Raw genomic sequence first — 17,075 nt, 5'->3', positions numbered from 1 at the left:
TATCCTTCCAATATCTTTTTGATTCCTTGGACCAGTCAGAGTTGCTATAGCTCCTTGGGGCTGGGGCACTAATCCCTCTCAGTTCTGCCCTCCCCCAGTGTAATTTTTTTCACAGGAGGTTTTTCTTTTTTCTTTTTTCCCCCCCATTGGTCCTAAGTTTTTTGTAGATACCCAGAGAAAATAAAACTGTAGTCCTTGTTTTAAAAAAAATGCAGAAAATGCATTTATTGTAATTAATTGGCAGTTCAAATTTTGCTCAGAAAAACAAATAGGTGGGAACTACTTAATTGTCAAAAATTTTATTGTAGACCTATATTTAATGATGAAAGTTGGGCCTTAAGATTAGGAATGCAACATGGATGTGCACTAGCATCACTTGTATTCAACATTGTACTGACTATAGGCCTCCACAGTTGAGTAATCTAGAGCAAAATATTAAAAATTTACAGGATGCTGGGTGTTGTGGCACAAACCTGTGATCCCAGCAGCTTGGGAGGCTGAGGCAGAAGGATCACAAGTTCAAAGCCAACTCAGAAGAAGTGAGGTGCTAAGCAATTTAGACCTGTCTCTAGAGTACAAAATAGGCCTAGGGATGTGACTCAGTGGCCGAGTACCCCTGAGTTCAATCCCCAGTACCCACCCAAAAAATGTACAGGAAAGAAGAAAAAGAATTATTCAAAAATGACATAATTGGGGGGAAAAATCCAAAACTGTCCACAGAAGAGTAAATTTGACTAAATTTCTAGAAACAAGGTCAAATTTCAGTATCACCGAGTAATCACAGTTTCGGCAGAAGTAGATGTCTGAAGAGCTGATTATTTGTTTCATAAAATTTCCTGGTAAATGCTGTGGGAAAAGTTAAAAGAGATCATTTGAATTGACTGTTTTTCTTTTACTACGTCTTGAGCAAGTTCTTTTCCCTTGTATTGACCAGTAGAAAGTTTAATTACCAGACTGAGTTAAAGACTGAGTCTTAGGCTTATTGTGAATATGACCATAAGGAATTTGTTTACTTTTTCTGTCTAATAGTTTTTTCTTTAAAAATAGAGACTCCATTCTACCTTAACTCATCTTTCTGGAATTATGATCGCATTTTCAGTAAATTCATCTAATATCGGGGTCTCTTCCTTTCCATGCACATATGGGATTATTTCATAGCCTTTGCAGTAGCATTTTTCCAGATTTTGTTCCTCATAATAGTAATACTTGTGAGACAATTCTTTATAAAATCAGTTACGAAAATGCTAGATTAAACAAAGATAAATAAGTCTCAGTAATGAAGGATCTCTCATAACCTTTGAGATACTGGTATGCTTTGGCAGTTCCTAAGAGGGAGATATATTCTGTAGAATTTCTCATCTAACTCAAGTGTTTCTCAGAATAGACATTTGAGTAAATCTTTTTATAAATATTATTTGAATTTTTAAAAAAATATGCTAAAGAATCATTCACTTAGATTCTTTTCTTTTTAATCAAAAAATAAATAAGCATTTATTAGCATGAGTCATGCCTACTGATGAATATATTTGAATGATAAGAATTTTCAGTCCTTTACTTATAATGTTCTTCTGGAATGTGCTTGAATTTTAAAATTATAATTTTTCAGGGGTCAACTCAAGAATTTAGAGGGGGTACATTTAGAAGGTAAGTGACTTTGCTATCAGATATGACAAAATTTGGCTAGAGACTTAAAATAAAACATCAAACAAATTAATTACCTTTTCCACATTCCTCAGTTTTGATCATTTGAACACTATGGGAAAAGCATTTTGAACTTCCTAAAAACCGAGGTGACTCCTTACCATCCCTCAGTGTTTACTTTTAACAAATGCACAATATATATCTACCACAGGTCTGGAGTGGATATTCTAAAATCTCCAAGAAAAACAGATATCATGGCAGTGAACCTTGGGAGCATCCATTTATACAAGAGAGCTTTGCCTGTGGGACACAGTTGATTGGTCAGGGATATGGGTCCATGACCCAAGTTGAGCCAATGGGAATCCTTCTTTTAGAAATTTTGAATTACAATGATAAGATTCAGGATTCAGTTGTTTGTCTCTTAATTGCTGGCATAGGAAGCAGTTCTGTTTACCACCAAATGTACTGGCAAGCTGAGGAAATCTCTACAAAGCATAGGATGGAAGAACCTGAAATTCAAGAGAGGAAGAACTGAGAAATGGAGAAAGGCCCCAGTTTTCCAGTTCCTGGTTCTCACTTCTTCTGAGTTCCATTACCTTTTGATCTTACATGGATGCTGCAAAACATCTATAGGTTGTCACTCCCCTCCACTCAAAAAAAATCTTGAGTTTATTTTTGTTTTTCCCAAAAAGAAGTCATAAACAGAACAGATGGAATGATATTATTCCAGATGCTTGAAGTATGGTTGGTATAACAGAAGGTCAAAGTGTAACACAGTGGGAAATGCATAGCCTTGGATAAGACACATCTTGGTTTGAATCTTGGCTCTTCAAGTTGGAATAGCCTACTAAGTGGGCACTTCTCTTTGTGAACCTCAGTTTCCTCCTCTATAAAATAGAAATAATAAATCCCAGAGGATTTGTATGAAGATTCAATGAAATGGCATACAAAATGCTGAGAACCTCATGGCAAATAATGACAATTCAATATATCTCATGTTATTGTTTATTCTTTCTTGGAAATAACTCTGTCCAGCTCATTTATTTTCCTTGTTGTCAAAGTACATAATTTTTATAATGAGCTTGTTTTTCATATTTGTTTCATTGTGTTTTGTTTTTGAGGTTGGTGACACTGAAGAGGGTTCAGCAGGTGGGCCTACGTTTGGGTTCTGCAGGACCTCTGGGAAGCCAAAAGGCAATCAAAGGGTAGAAACAGACACCCATGGATATGAATATAGAATATGGATGGGAAAGGAATTAAGAAGGGAGGGAAATCCTCAAGACCAGATGTAGAAAAGATTTCCAATTGTATTTAATATCCCTCAAAATCACCATGATGGACTGATCCAAGATGGCAGACTAGAGGGTGACTGCATCTCCCGTCGCTCCAGAACCCAGGATTCAAAAAGGGGAGATATTGAGAGACTCAGATCAACATAGAGCCGCGGGGTGAGTCTCTCCCACCCGGTGAAGCTCGGCCCGGGCGGCAGGCCCAGACAGGGGCAGCTTCTCAGAGCAGGGCAGGGCAGCCAGAGACTTCCCCAAGCAGCCCTGCTCCTCCAGCGGCAGGCTCGATCCACAGACAGCTTCTTGGAGCAGGCCGCCAAGTGAGAGCTTTTCCACACAGAGTCATCCCCAAGCCCTGGACCCAGTGGCAGGCCCCGGCCTGCAGGTGGCTTCTGGGACCAGGGCAGGGCAGCCAGAGACTTCCCCTAGCAGCTCTGCTCCCTCCGGCGGCAGGGGGGATCCACAGCCAGCTTCTTGGAGCACACCTGCCCAGTGAGAGCTTTTCTGCACAAAACCAACCCCAAGCCCTGAACCCAGCGGCAGGCCCCGGCCCGCAGGTGGCTTCTGGGATAAAGGCAGGACAGGGAGAGGCTTTCCCCTAGTAGCCTGGCTCCCTCAGGCGGGGGAAGGCCCTGTCTATAGCCAGCTTCTAGGAGCAGGACCACCCAGTGAGAAGATTTCCATGCAGAACCAGCCCCCAGTCCTGGACGCAGTAGCAGGCTAGGGGCAGGTTTCTTCGGAAGCTCTGAATTATCAAGTTCCTCCAAGACTTCAGGCTACTGAAGGCTGGGAGGTGATATACTGGAAATCTGCAGGGACACTATAAGCCAAAGAGGAAATCTGCAATATCTCAGAGTCACACTGATATCTGACCAATATGAAAAAACAAGGGAAGAAAATGTCCCAAACAAACCTAGATACTATATCAATAAATCCCAATGACAGCACAGCAGAAGAAATGTCAGAAAGGGAGTTCAGAATGTTCATAATTAAAACAATCAGGGAAGCTAATGAGGAGATGAAAGAGCAAATGCAGGTATTGAAGGAGGAGATGAAAGAGCAAATGCAGGCACTAAATGATCACACCAATGAACAGTTAAAAGAGCAAATACGGGAAGAAAAGATCATTTCAATAAAGAGTTAGAGACACTGAAAAAAAAAAAAAACAAATAGAAATCCTTGAAATGAAGGAAACAATAAGCCAAGTTTAAAACTCCATAGAATACATAACCAATAGGGTAGAACACCTGAAAGACAGAACCTCAGACATTGAAGACAAAATATTTAATATGGAAAACAAAGTTGACCAAACAGAGAAGATGGTAAGAAATCATGAACAGAATCTACAAGAATTATGGGATATCATGAAAAGGTCAAATTTAAGAATTATTGGGATTGAGGAAGGCTTAGAGAAACAAACCAAAGGAATGAACAATCTATTCAATGAAATAATACCAGAAAATTTCCCATATCTGAAGAACGAAATGGAAAACCAAGTACAAGAGGCTTATAGGACTCCAAATATACAAAATTACAACAGACCCGCACCAAGGCACATTATAATGAAAATACCTAACATGCCAAATAAAGACAGAATTTTAAAGGCCGCGAGAGAAAGGAATCAAATTACATTCAGGGGAAACCAATAAGAATATCAGCAGATTTTTCAATCCAGACCCTAAAAACTAGAAGGGCCTGGAACAACATTTACCAAGCCCTGAAAGAAAATGGATGCCAACCAAGAATCTTATACCCAGCAAAACTTACTTTCAGATTTGACGATGAAATAAGATCCTTCCATGATAAACAAAAGCTAAAGGAATTTACAAAAAGAAAGCCAGCATTAGAGAACATTCTCAGCAAAATACTCCATGAGGAAGAGATGAAAAACAATGATGCAAATCAGCAACGGGAGGAACTACCCTAAAGGAATAGCCAAATAAAGGAGAAACCAAATCATGTCAAAAAACAGTAATGAGTCAAATGACTGGGAATACAAATCATATCACAATAATAACCCTGAATGTTAATGGCCTGAACTCATCAATCAAAAGACATAGACTGGCAGATTGGATTAAAAAGAAGAATCCAACAATAGGCTGCCTGCAAGAGACTCATCTCATAGAAAGAGATACCCACAGACTAAAGGTGAAAGGATGGGAAAAAACTTACCATGCACATGGACACAACAAAAAAGCTGGAGTATCCATCCTCATATCAAATAATGTGGACTTCAAGCCAAAACTAGTTAGAAGGGATAAAGAAGGACATTACATGCTGCTTAAGGGAAGCATAAATCAGCAAGACATAACAATCATAAATATCTATGCCCTGAACATTGGCTCATCCACGTATGTCAAACAAATCCTTCTCAATTCCAGAAATCAAATAGACCACAACACAATAATACTAGGCGACTTTAACACACCTCTCTCACCACTGGATAGATCTTCCAAACAAAAATTGAATAAAGAAACCATAGATCTCAATAACACAATCAACAATTTAGACTTAACGGACATATATAGAATATACCATCCAACAAAGAACGAATACACTTTCTTCTCAGCAGCACATGGATCCTTCTCTAAAATAGACCATATATTATGCCACAAAGCCACTGTTGGCAAATACAAGAAGATAGAGTTACTACCTTGTATTCTATCAGATCATAATGGATTGAAATTAGAAATAAATGACAGAATAAAAAACAGAAACTTCTCCAATACCTGGAGACTAAATAATACACTATTATATGATGAATGGATAACAGAAGACATCAGGAGAGAAATAAAAAAATTCTTAGAAGTAAACGAGAACAAAGACACATCATATCAAAATCTCTGGGACACTATGAAAGCAGTACTTAGAGGAAGATTTATTTCATGGGGCGCATTCAACAGAAGAAGTAGAAATCAACAAATAAACGACTTAACACTACAGCTCAAAGCACTAGAAAAAGAAGAGCAGACCAACACCCAAAGTTGTAGAAGACAGGAAATAGTTAAAATCAGAGCCGAAATCAACGAAATTGAAACAAAAGAAACAATCGGAAAAATTAACAAAATAAATAGTTGGTTCTTTGAAAAAATAAGCAAAATTGATAAACCCTTGGCCACACTAACAAAGAGAAAGTGGGAGAAAACTCACTAAAATTCGGAATGAACAAGGAAATATCGCAACAGACACAAGTGAAACACAAAACATAATTAGAAGCTATTTTGAAAATCTATACTCCAACAAAACAGAAAACCTCGAAGACATCAACAAGTTTCTAGAGACATATAAATTACCTAAACTGAACGAGGAGGACATACACAAATTAAATAAATCAGTTTCAAGCAATGAAATAGAAGAGGTCATCAAAAGCCTACCATCAAAGAAAAGTCCAGGACCAGCTGGGTTTTCAGCCGAGTTCTACAAAACCTTTAAAGAAGAGCTCATTCCAATACTCCTCAAACTATTCCATGAAATAGAAGAGGAGGGAACCCTCCCAAACTCGTTCTATGAAGCCAATATTACCCTGATACCTAAACCAGACAGATACACATAGAGGAAAGAAAATTTCAGACCAATATCCTTAATGAACATCAACGCAAAAATTCTGAACAAAATTTTAGCAAATCGCATACAAAAATATATTAAAAAGATAGTGCACCACGATCAAGTGGGTTTTATCCCAGGGATGCAAGGTTGGTTCAACATCCGGAAGTCAATAAATGCCATTCACCATATCAACAGACTTAAAGTTAAGAATCACATGATTATTTCGATAGATGCAGAAAAAGCATTCGATAAAATACAGCATCCCTTCATGCTCAAAACACTAGAAAAAATAGGGATAGTGGGAACATTCTTTAACATCATAAAGGCCATCTACGCTAAGCCCATGGCCAATATCATTCTAAATGGTGAAAAACTGAAAGCGTTCCCCCTAAAAACTGGAAAAAGGCAGGGATGTCCTCTTTCACCACTTCTATTCAACATTGTCCTTGCAACTCTAGCCAGAGCAATTAGACAAACCAAAGAAATTAAAGGGATACGAATTGGAAAAGAAGAACTCAAGCTATCCCTGTTCGCTGATGACATGATTATATATTTAGAGGAACCTGGAAATTCCACCAGAAACCTTTTAGAACTCATAAGTGAATTCAGTAAAGTAGTAGGTTACAAGATCAATGCTCATAAATCTAGTGCATTTTTATGTCCCGACCCGCGGGACATCAACGCAGGACGGCAAACCTAAGAGAAGGAATGAAAGGGACAAGAGACGCAGGGAGTGACAGCAAGACAGGATTTCTGATCAAGCTGCAAATTTTTATTGTTCTCACGGGTCTTTATGCTGAGGGAATGAGGGGTATGACGAGGTGCAGGTTGGTCAGCTGCGTTCTTCTACTGGGCTCCTGATAGGGTGCAAGTTTGCACCGGCGGGAAGGTGAAATCCTGGAAGAGAAGCAGGGACGGCGCCATTTTGTCAGAATTATCAGCCAGGAGCGGCGAGGGGCGCTGCTGCTTATTGTAAAGGTCAGAACGTTCTCAGAATGAGAACTTCTTCTTGGTCCCTGACATTTCCCCCTTTCTTATATAAAATTATTGACCATATTTCGGTAGCCATATTTTAAGTGGGTAATAGAGGCTATGTGGCAAGGCGGGGGCGTGGCCTGCCCGAACAGGTACAGAGCTGGAGTGACAATCCCTCGGGAACTGCGCCTGTCTTAGGTTGTCCCTGGCAGAGCAACATCCTGACCCGTCATTGGATAATGAGGCTCTAGCCCTCATTTCCTGTCTTAGGTTAGTATGAGCTCTCACGAATCTTACCCGTCATTGGCTGTCCAGTTCAGCTCACAGGGGTGATAGTCTTTTAAGATCACCATCGCGATCCATCATCTCCAGTCGATGGTAATGAACCTGAATAGGTTTTGCCTGTATAGCCTCAATTTGAGCTCTAAGAAAAGCCATGATCTTTTTGAATATCAAAGGACCTATAGATACAATAAGCAGCAAGCAAAGGAGGGGACCTAGGAAGGGAAGGAGATAGGGAAGGAGTCCACTGAATCCAGTCCATAGTGGATTATCAGCCAGTGCTCGTCGGCGTTTTTCTAAGTCTTCCTGCAACTGTTTGATCTTGTCTTTAACAGTTCCTGACTTGTTGGCATAGAAACAGCATTTTTCCTGCAAAGCCAGACAAATGCCTCCCTGTTCGGCCATTAGAAGGTCTAAACCTCTCCTATTTTGTAGGGCCACTTCTGCTAAGGAATCCACCTGATCTTGAAGATCGTGTATGGTGCTTGAGAGTATCTATACATCAGAAATCAATTGTCTGGATAATTTTGTATATTGAGTAAGAGAGACCCCCAAACCAGCAGTACCTGAGGCCACTGCTGTAGTTATTCCAAGTCCTGCAAGTAAAGGGATAAAGGTGACAGCACGTTTAGCTCGTCCTGCAATGTGATCAATCGTTGGTATAGGAACAGGCTCATCTCCTGGAATAATATCTACGTCTGGGAGCAAGGCGGCTAGGACACATAATCCAGTCCAGTTGGTTGGCAGTTGAGTGAAAGCCTTATTACCTCCACAGACAAATACAGTGCCATTAAGGGGGGCACAATGGCTGTGAAAAATTGAATGTCTCGGATCAATCACTAAATGTCATAATCCCTACATTTAAATCCCAGGTATTATTATAGCCAGGTGAGAAAAAGCAGGTAGTATTGGAAAATGTGAATGGCTGTACCAAAAATGGTGGAGTCGGTAGACAATTTTCACTGGTAAAATTGGACCACAGTGTATTAGTATAGATTACATTTTCAGCAATTTTTTCTAGTAAGGGTAGCAGCTGAGTCGTTTCTATAATCAATTGGAATAGCTAATGGAGCAGGATATCCTAGCCGCAAGCAAAGCCAACAGTCTGCAGTCAAGGGAGAATTGGACCGATTAAGCAAGGCGTAAGTGGCTTCAAGAATATCGTAAGTGGCAGGGTCTATCTCAGAAGGTCTGTGTTTAGGTAGTGCTAGTGGGTGATATAAGAGACTAGGATGCAGTTCCTCGTACATCCGTTGAATTTTCTCATGGACTTGTTTGGCTCTATTAGAATCTTGGGGGCCTCCTCTGTCAGATACATGTAGGGGGGCTGTAGTAGACCAACAAACGGTTTGCCCTACTAAGTCTGCAGAACATGAAGCAACACTTAATTTTCCAGGGGTATTAGACCAATCCCCTCCAGTTGATCCTGTATGGGACCTTAATAAGGTGGTAGTAAAATAGATTTTACTCCCTGAGGAACAGGTTTGAGCTGAGGAATAACAAGAACTATGGAGGGAAGTGTGAAAAGTTGTGCAAGGACAGGGTACAGGTTTGCCATTAACTGGAGGAATAATTTGTGGTTTTGCGATACAATACCACTGAGTATGTGTCTCCCAAAATGCGATGTGATTGCCGCAATCTATCTCTTTCGTTGTTTCAGGAGATTACCAATGTATGATAGCTTGTGATTTGCCTCATCAGTACTCAATATAAATCCTCCCTCACACTTACATGGTTTGTTTCTGAGCTCCAGTAAATACTCACGAGCCTTAGCAGGGTCCTCAAATCCTGCATGGCTGTGGGAGAGCAGTGAACAGACAGCCATTATCCAGAGAAGCAATGGTGTGCAGTCACAGGGTTTGCCATTCAGGGGATTTTTCGCATAGATTGTTGGCTGCATATGTAAGAGAGGAAGATTCATCCTCGGGGAAGGTTTCCATCCCTGGGTTGTGGTAAATCATTGACCTACTTGACCAGGCGTTCTGGTAACGATTTTGGGGCTGCTTGTTCTTGATCTAAAACGCAAGCTGAGCCTCATCCCCAAATGAGGATGGGATCCGGGCCTTTCCATTTATTTGTTAAAGGATCGCACCACATAACAGATGGGCAAGCAGAATTAGAAGAGGGATGCCAATGTCTGTCCGCGGCCGAATGTCCTTCATTGTCTAGGGTAAGAAAGTTAAGAGCAAATAATGCATGATTAAGGCGATCCCTGGGAGTGGTAAATGCAAGGGAAGAGGCCTTAAGGCGGGTAAGCAAGGTTTTTAAGGTGAGGTGTGCACGTTCCACAATGCCTTGACCTTGAGGGTTATATGGAATTCCAGTAGTATTTGAGAGATTTGAAGAGTGGCACAAAACTGTTTGAACTTGGTACTGGTATATGCAGGGCCATTATCTGTCTTAATATGTGCTGGCTTTCCCATTATGGAAAAGGCTGAGACAAGATGAGAAAGGACATCCTTGGTAGCTTCTCCGGAATGCGTTGATGAAAAATAAAGCCACTAAAGATATCTATGGAAACATGTATGTACTTTGTTTTTCCAAATTCGGGAAGGTGAGTAACATCCATCTGCCAAATCTGATTGGGCAGTAATCCTCCAGGGTTAACACCCAGATGTTGAATAGGAAGGGAGACAACGCAAGCAGGACACGCTTTTACAATTTCCCTTGATTGTTGCCTGGTAATTTTACAAAGTAACAGAAGGCTCTGAGAATTTAAGTGGTGAAGGTTATGTAAATCTGTGGCCCCCTGAATGGATCCAATAAGAACTGGGAAAAGGGACCGAGAGGCTGCATCAGCCTGAGCATTACCCCGTGATAGGAGACCGGGAAGATCAGAATGTGCTCTAATGTGTCCTAAGAAAAATGGATGTTTTCTAGCCTGAATTAGTTGTTGAAGCTGGTTAAACAAAAAGGCTGCGTTGGAGGAAGCCTTAATGGCGGGTGAAATCTCCAATAGGGGCACAGAATGGGCAATGTAAGCACTGTCTGTATAAATATTAACAGGTTTATCAAAAAATGTCATAAAGACGTGTGTAATAGCAAACAATTCTACAAGCTGTGCTGATGGATAAGCAGTGTCAAAGGTGGTAGGCTGATTAACAACAACAAAGGCTGCATGGCCATTGCTGGAGCCATCTGTAAAAACAGTAAGGGCTTGTGGAATAGGAGCCTTCCAAGTAACCCGAGGAAAGATAAATGGATGTAATTGAGCAAAATGCAAAAGGGGGTCATTGGGAAGGTGGTTATCAATTGTTCCCAAAAAACCTGATAGGGCAATACCCCATTCATCCCTTGTCTGTAGTAAAAATTGGGTCTGATCCTTAGTGTATGGAATCAGAATGCTATCAGGGTCTTTGCCAAAATGTTGTCGAGAAAGCAGGCGACCTTTAATAATGATAGAAGCTACCTGAGCAGGATAGACAGCAATAAATTTAGAGGATGTGGCGGGCAAATGAACCCAAAGCAAGGGGCAATCTTTATTTTTAAAATGTGGATCCCGCTGCCAGAATAGTCCCGTGGGTGTATGAGGCGTGTGTAATATAACCAAAACCAAAGGAAGGTTATAAGATATTTGTGTAACAAATTGTTGAGCAATGGCTTCTGTGACTTGAATTAATGCTTGCCGCGCCTCGGGAATAAGCTCTCGAGGAGAAGAAGGGTCAGAATCTCCCCTTAAAATATCATTAAGAGGCAAAAGCACATAGGTGGGTAGTTTTAAATATGGTCTTAGCCATTGGATATCCCCTAGTAATTTTTGGAAATCGTTAAGAGTGTGGAGATGGTCCACACGCACTTGCATATTAGGGATTTGAATTTGATTAGTTTGAAGTTTGAGGCCCAAGTAGGTGTAGGGGTCCTGTGTCTGAGCCTTATCAGGGGTTATCTGAAGTCCCAATGCAGTAAGGACCTTATAGAGGTCCAAATAACAATTGTTAAGATCATAGGTATTAGGTGCAGCGATTAACAAATCATCCATATAATGAAATATATAAACTTGTGGCCACCGCTCTCTCACAGGGTCTACTGCTTGAGCAACATATTTTTGGTAAAGACTAGGGCTGTTAGCCATACCCTTGGGAAGGACTTTCCATTGAAATCTTTGCATAGGGCCCTGAAAATTGATGCGGGGGAGACTGAAAGCAAAATAGGGTCTGTCCTCAGGATGTAAAGGAATAGTAAAAAAGCAATCTTATAAGTCGATGACCATTTTATAATAGTCCCTAGGAATAGCTACTGGTGTAGGGATGCCTGGCTATAATGCCCCCATTGGGCGCATAACCTTCTTGATAGCGCGCAAATCCTGTAAAAGGCACCATTTGCCTGATTTCTTCTTAATAACAAAAATAGGAGTGTTCCAGGGTGAGGTTGAGGGTTCCACATGGCCGGCTGTCAACTGTTCCTGTACTAACATGGAGGCAGCCTCTAATTTTTCTTGGGTAAGGGGCCACTGATCCACCCACACAGGAGTTTGAGTTTCCCAAATAATTTTGTCTGCATGGGGTACAGGAGGGTCAGGGACCGACACTAAAAATCCAAATACCCAAGTCCAAATTTGTCTGTTTTTTGTATGGGCTGTACAGGCTCAACCTGTCCTTGTCCTAGCCTCCCAAGACCTGTACCAGGGATAAAGCCCATACGAAGCATTTGATGAGCGACTAAAGAGTCGGGACTAGCAAGAATAACTTTCATTTGGCTTAGAATGTCTTGTCCCCAAAGGTTGACAGGGAGATCAGGAACAATGAAGGGGGTAACAGTTCCTTTATTTCCTGTGTTATCTTTTGTGTCAGTCCAATTGAGCACCCTGGAGCTAACTAAGGGGTTTTTTGATTGCCCTATTCCTTTAAGGTCAGTTAGTGATGAGGTGAGGGGCCATTCTGATGGCCAATATTTTTGAGAAATAACTGTGGCGTCCGCAGTATCTAGGATCCCTTGGAATTTCTTTCCTTCAATAAATAAGGTAAGAGTGGGTCTTTTGTGGGAGATAGGTTGGACCCGATACACATCAGAGGAACCTAAAGAGGCCGTGTTTCGTGGTGAATTTTGGACGGCAGGAGTGTTTTCTGAATTGAGGGGAAGGAGTATTAATTGTGCAATTCTTATTCCTGCAGGGATGGCCGCTACTCCGTTAATAGCTGTGGCCAGTATTTTAATTTCTCCAGTGTAATCATTATCAATGATGCCAGGGATGATCTGAACACCTTGTAAGGTGGTAAAAGCTCTCCCAAGAATAAGAGCACACATATGAGGTGGAGGGGGGCCTACAACCCCAGTGGGTATTATTTGGGGTCCTTGCATAGAGTCTAATATTGTATCGGTGTAGGCACAGAGGTCCAATCCTGCGCTGCCTGGGGTAGCACGTTGGAGGGAGGTGTGGAGAAGGACAGGGGGCCTGGATTGGGTTGGGAGTCTGAGAGGGAACAAACCTTATTGCCCCTGGGTTTGTTCTGGGGGTGGTCAGGGCCAGGGGCTAGCCCTGAGAGGAGTTTCCTGAGAAGTTAGAGGGAATAGGCTGTCCAAGGGCATTGGTCTTGGATCTACACTCCTTGGCCCAGTGGCATTTACCACATTTAGGGCAAAGGGTGAGTGGAGGTGGTTTAGCCCCTGTTTGAGGAGATATGGGTCCCTGACCCAGTCTCCCTGTTGGGCACTCTCGCGCAAAATGGCCAGGTTGTTTGCAAGTAAAGCAAGTACATGGGCCAGGGTTGTGAAGGGCCTTGGTGAAGTCGGCGCCAATGGTGAGACCCATGGCATGGGCCATTCCTACCCCGGCACACAACCTAATGAAGTCAGAAAGGTCCCCTTTATCTTTATGGGGCCGAAGAACATCTTGACACATTGGGTTGGCATTTTCAAAGGCAAGATATTTTACAAAGGAGCTCTCGCTTTCACTTGGTCCAAGTAAGCGCTCCGCAGCTAGATTAAGCCGGGCAACAAAGTCACTGTAAGGCTCGTCAGGACCCTGACGAATTTTTGCTAGGGAGGTGGTGGCTGAGCCCTTTTGAGGGAGCCATCTCCAAGCGTGCAAACCAGCAGTTTGAATCTGTGCTAGGAGCCCAGTAGGGAAGCGTGCCTGTTTAGGGTTAGTATCAAATGGCGCATTGCCCACTAGCTTAACATAGGTCCAGGATTTAGAGTAAGCCTTGGTTGAATTTTTTTGAGCAGTTTCCCGACAGTATTCCTTAAAATCTGCATTCCATAACAGGAACTCACCCGCACTGAGGGTGGCTCGGGCCAAAAATTTCCAATCATTAGGGGTGAGCCATTGTGCACTATGGTTCTCTAGCAAGGCCAGTGTATAAGGTCCAGTGGGGCCATACTGCGCACAAACCTTTTTAAGTCTTTCAAGAAAGCGGAGGCTCAACCTTTTATAAGAACCAAGGGCTCCTCTCTGTCCAGAGGTGGGCTCCTCCTCATCCCCTGATTCCTGGTCCTCCTCTTGTTCTCCCTCTGGTTCTACCTCTTGTTCCTCCCCTGATTCTTCTTCCTGACTTCCTTTTAAATTCTCTGCCTCAGTTTGTGTGGGCTGATCTGCTTGACTGCGAGTGACTGGAAAGGCAAGAACAGACTGACCACGTTACTTCACCTTACGAGTATTAAGGGGTTTTGGTCCAGTTTGGGCCAGTCCGTGCCCAAGGCCAGTGAGTGAAGTTCGGCATCAAGTGCTTTTAGTTCTTTTAAAAGTTGGATTTGTTCCCGCCTATGTTGGAGAGACTCGTGTAAAGGGGTTAGATTAGGCAAGGGAAGCGGGGAAAAAATGTCTGGGGGGGCAGTAGGTCCCTGAAGAGCCGTAGCACAAAAGGCAGGGGGTGTATAAAAGGGAAGTGGATTTTTAAGAGGTGGCAGGTCTGGAGAATGGTATCGAGCCGCTGCCTCCTCCAGGGTAGCCTCATCCTCTGGGGTCAACTCATTATGGGGATTTAAAACCGGATAAATCTTAGGGGGATTTTTAGGGGACTCTTTTGGTAAGGTGGGGTCTGGTAGGGTTCCAGGGTCCTGAGAAGGCTGAGTAGGAGGCATTTGAATACTAACCGAAGGGCATGCCGATGGGGGGGCGAGAGGTGGATTGCATTGCCTGCTCCCCAAGTTTTACAAGTTTTAAAGTACCACTGTCAAAGGGTGAACTTTTAAGAATCTCATTAATTAAATTCCAATAAGAAAAGGTAGTGACAGGCACCTTTTGAGGATCAAAAGTCTCATAATAATCTTTGAGGCAGTCTCCTACTCTGAGCCACCTTTTACCATCAATTCACCCCTCGAGGGGAAACCAAGAACACAAATCCTCTATGTATGAAAAGAATGATCTTAAATCCTTTTTCTTAACACGCGCTCACCGAGACTTGAGGGCCTCCTTGAGACCCGTCAGAAACAAATCATGTGACGAAACTACTTGTCCCATGGTGTGTCACTCACCTTGCACCGACCTCACTCTCCTCCTGGTTCTGACTCCCGGTCGTGTTTACCCAGGCGATCCTGAATCCCCCTTGGCCAAGGCTTCCCCAGAGGGCTGCGTTCGCTTCTCAGGCAAAGGCCTCAGTCAACCACGTTGGGCGCCAACTGTCCCGACCCGCGGGACATCAACGCAGGACAGCAAACCTAAGAGAAGGAATGAAAGGGACAAGAGACGCAGGTAGTGACAGCAAGACAGGAATTCTGATCAAGCTGCAAATTTTTATTGTTCTCACAGGTATTTATGCTGAGGGAATGAGCGGTATGACGAGGTGCAGGCTGGTTGGCTGCGTTCTTCTACTGGGCTCCTGATAGGATGCAAGTTTGCGCCGGCGGGAAGGTGAAGTTCATGCCGGCGGGAAGCTGAAATCCCAGAACAGAAGCAGGGACGGCGCCATAGGCGTCAGAACTATCAGCCAGGAGTGGGGAGGGGTGCTGCTGCTTATCGTAAAGGTCAGAACGTTCTCAGAATGAGAACTTCTTCTTGGTCCCTGACATTTTTATACATACGTGATGAATCTTCTGAAAGAGAAATTAGGAAAACTACCCCATTCACAATAGAATCGAAAAAAATAAAATACTTGGGAATCAATCTCACAAAAGAGGTGAAAGACCTCTACAATGAGAACTACAGAACACTAAAGAAAGAAATTAAAGAAACCCTTAGAAGATGGAAAGATCTCCCATGTTCTTGGATAGGAAGAATTAATATTGTCAAAATGGCCATACTACCTAAAGTGCTATACAGAATCAATGCAATTCCAATTAAAATCCCAATGATGTACCTTACAGAAATAGAGCAAGCAATTATGAAATTCTTCTGGAAGAACAAGAAACCCAGAATAGCTAAAGCAATCCTCAGTAGAAAGAGCGAAGCAGGGGGTAATTCTACTACAAAGCAATAGTAACAAAAACGGTATGGTATTGGTACCAAAATAGACAGGTAGATCAATGGTACAGAATAGAGGACATGGACACAAACCCAAATAAATACAATTTTCTCATACTAGACAAAGGTTCCAAAAATATGCAATGGAGAAAAGATCGCTTCTTCAACAAATGGTGCTAGGAAAACTGGAAAACCATATGCAACAGAATGAAACTAAACCCATATCTCTCACCCTGCACAAAAATCAACTCAAAATGGATCAAGGACCTGGGAATCAGACCAGAGACCCTGCATCTTATAGAAGAAAAAGTAGGTCCAAAGCTTCAACTTGTTGGCTTAGGACCAGACTTCCTCAACAGGACTCCCATAGCACAAGAAATAAAAGCAAGAATCAACAACTGGGATAGATTCAAACTAAAAAGCTTTCTCTCAGCAAAGGAAACTATCAGTAATGTGAAGAGAGAGCTTACAGCGTGGGAGAATATCTTTGCCACCCATACTTCAGATCGAGTACTCATTTTCAGAATCTATAAGGAACTCAAAAAACTCTACACCAAGAATACAAATAACCCAATCAACAAATGGGCTAAGGAAATGAACAGACACTTCACAGAAGATGTACAAGCAATCAACAGATATATGAAAAATGTTCAACATCTCTAGTAATAAGAGAAATGCTAATCAAAACTACCCTAAGATTCCATCTCACCCCAATTTGAATGGCAATTATCAAGAATACAAGCAATAGCAGGTGTTGGTGAGGATGTGGGGAAAAAGGTACACTCATACATTGCTGGTGGGGTTGCAAATTAATGCAGCCACTCTGGAAAGCAGTGTGGAGATTCCTTAGAAACTTGGAATGGAACCACCATTTGACCCAGCTATCCCACTCCTTGGCCTATACCCAAAGGACTTAAAATCAGCATACTACAGAGATACAGCCACATCAGTGTTCATTGCTGCTCAATTCACCATAGCCAGATTGTGGAACCAACCTAGATGTCCTT

Source organism: Sciurus carolinensis, chromosome 4 (genome assembly GCF_902686445.1).
Source record: "Sciurus carolinensis chromosome 4, mSciCar1.2, whole genome shotgun sequence".
Taxonomy (NCBI): domain Eukaryota; kingdom Metazoa; phylum Chordata; class Mammalia; order Rodentia; family Sciuridae; genus Sciurus; species Sciurus carolinensis.
Note: the sequence above shows the minus strand (reverse complement) of the source record.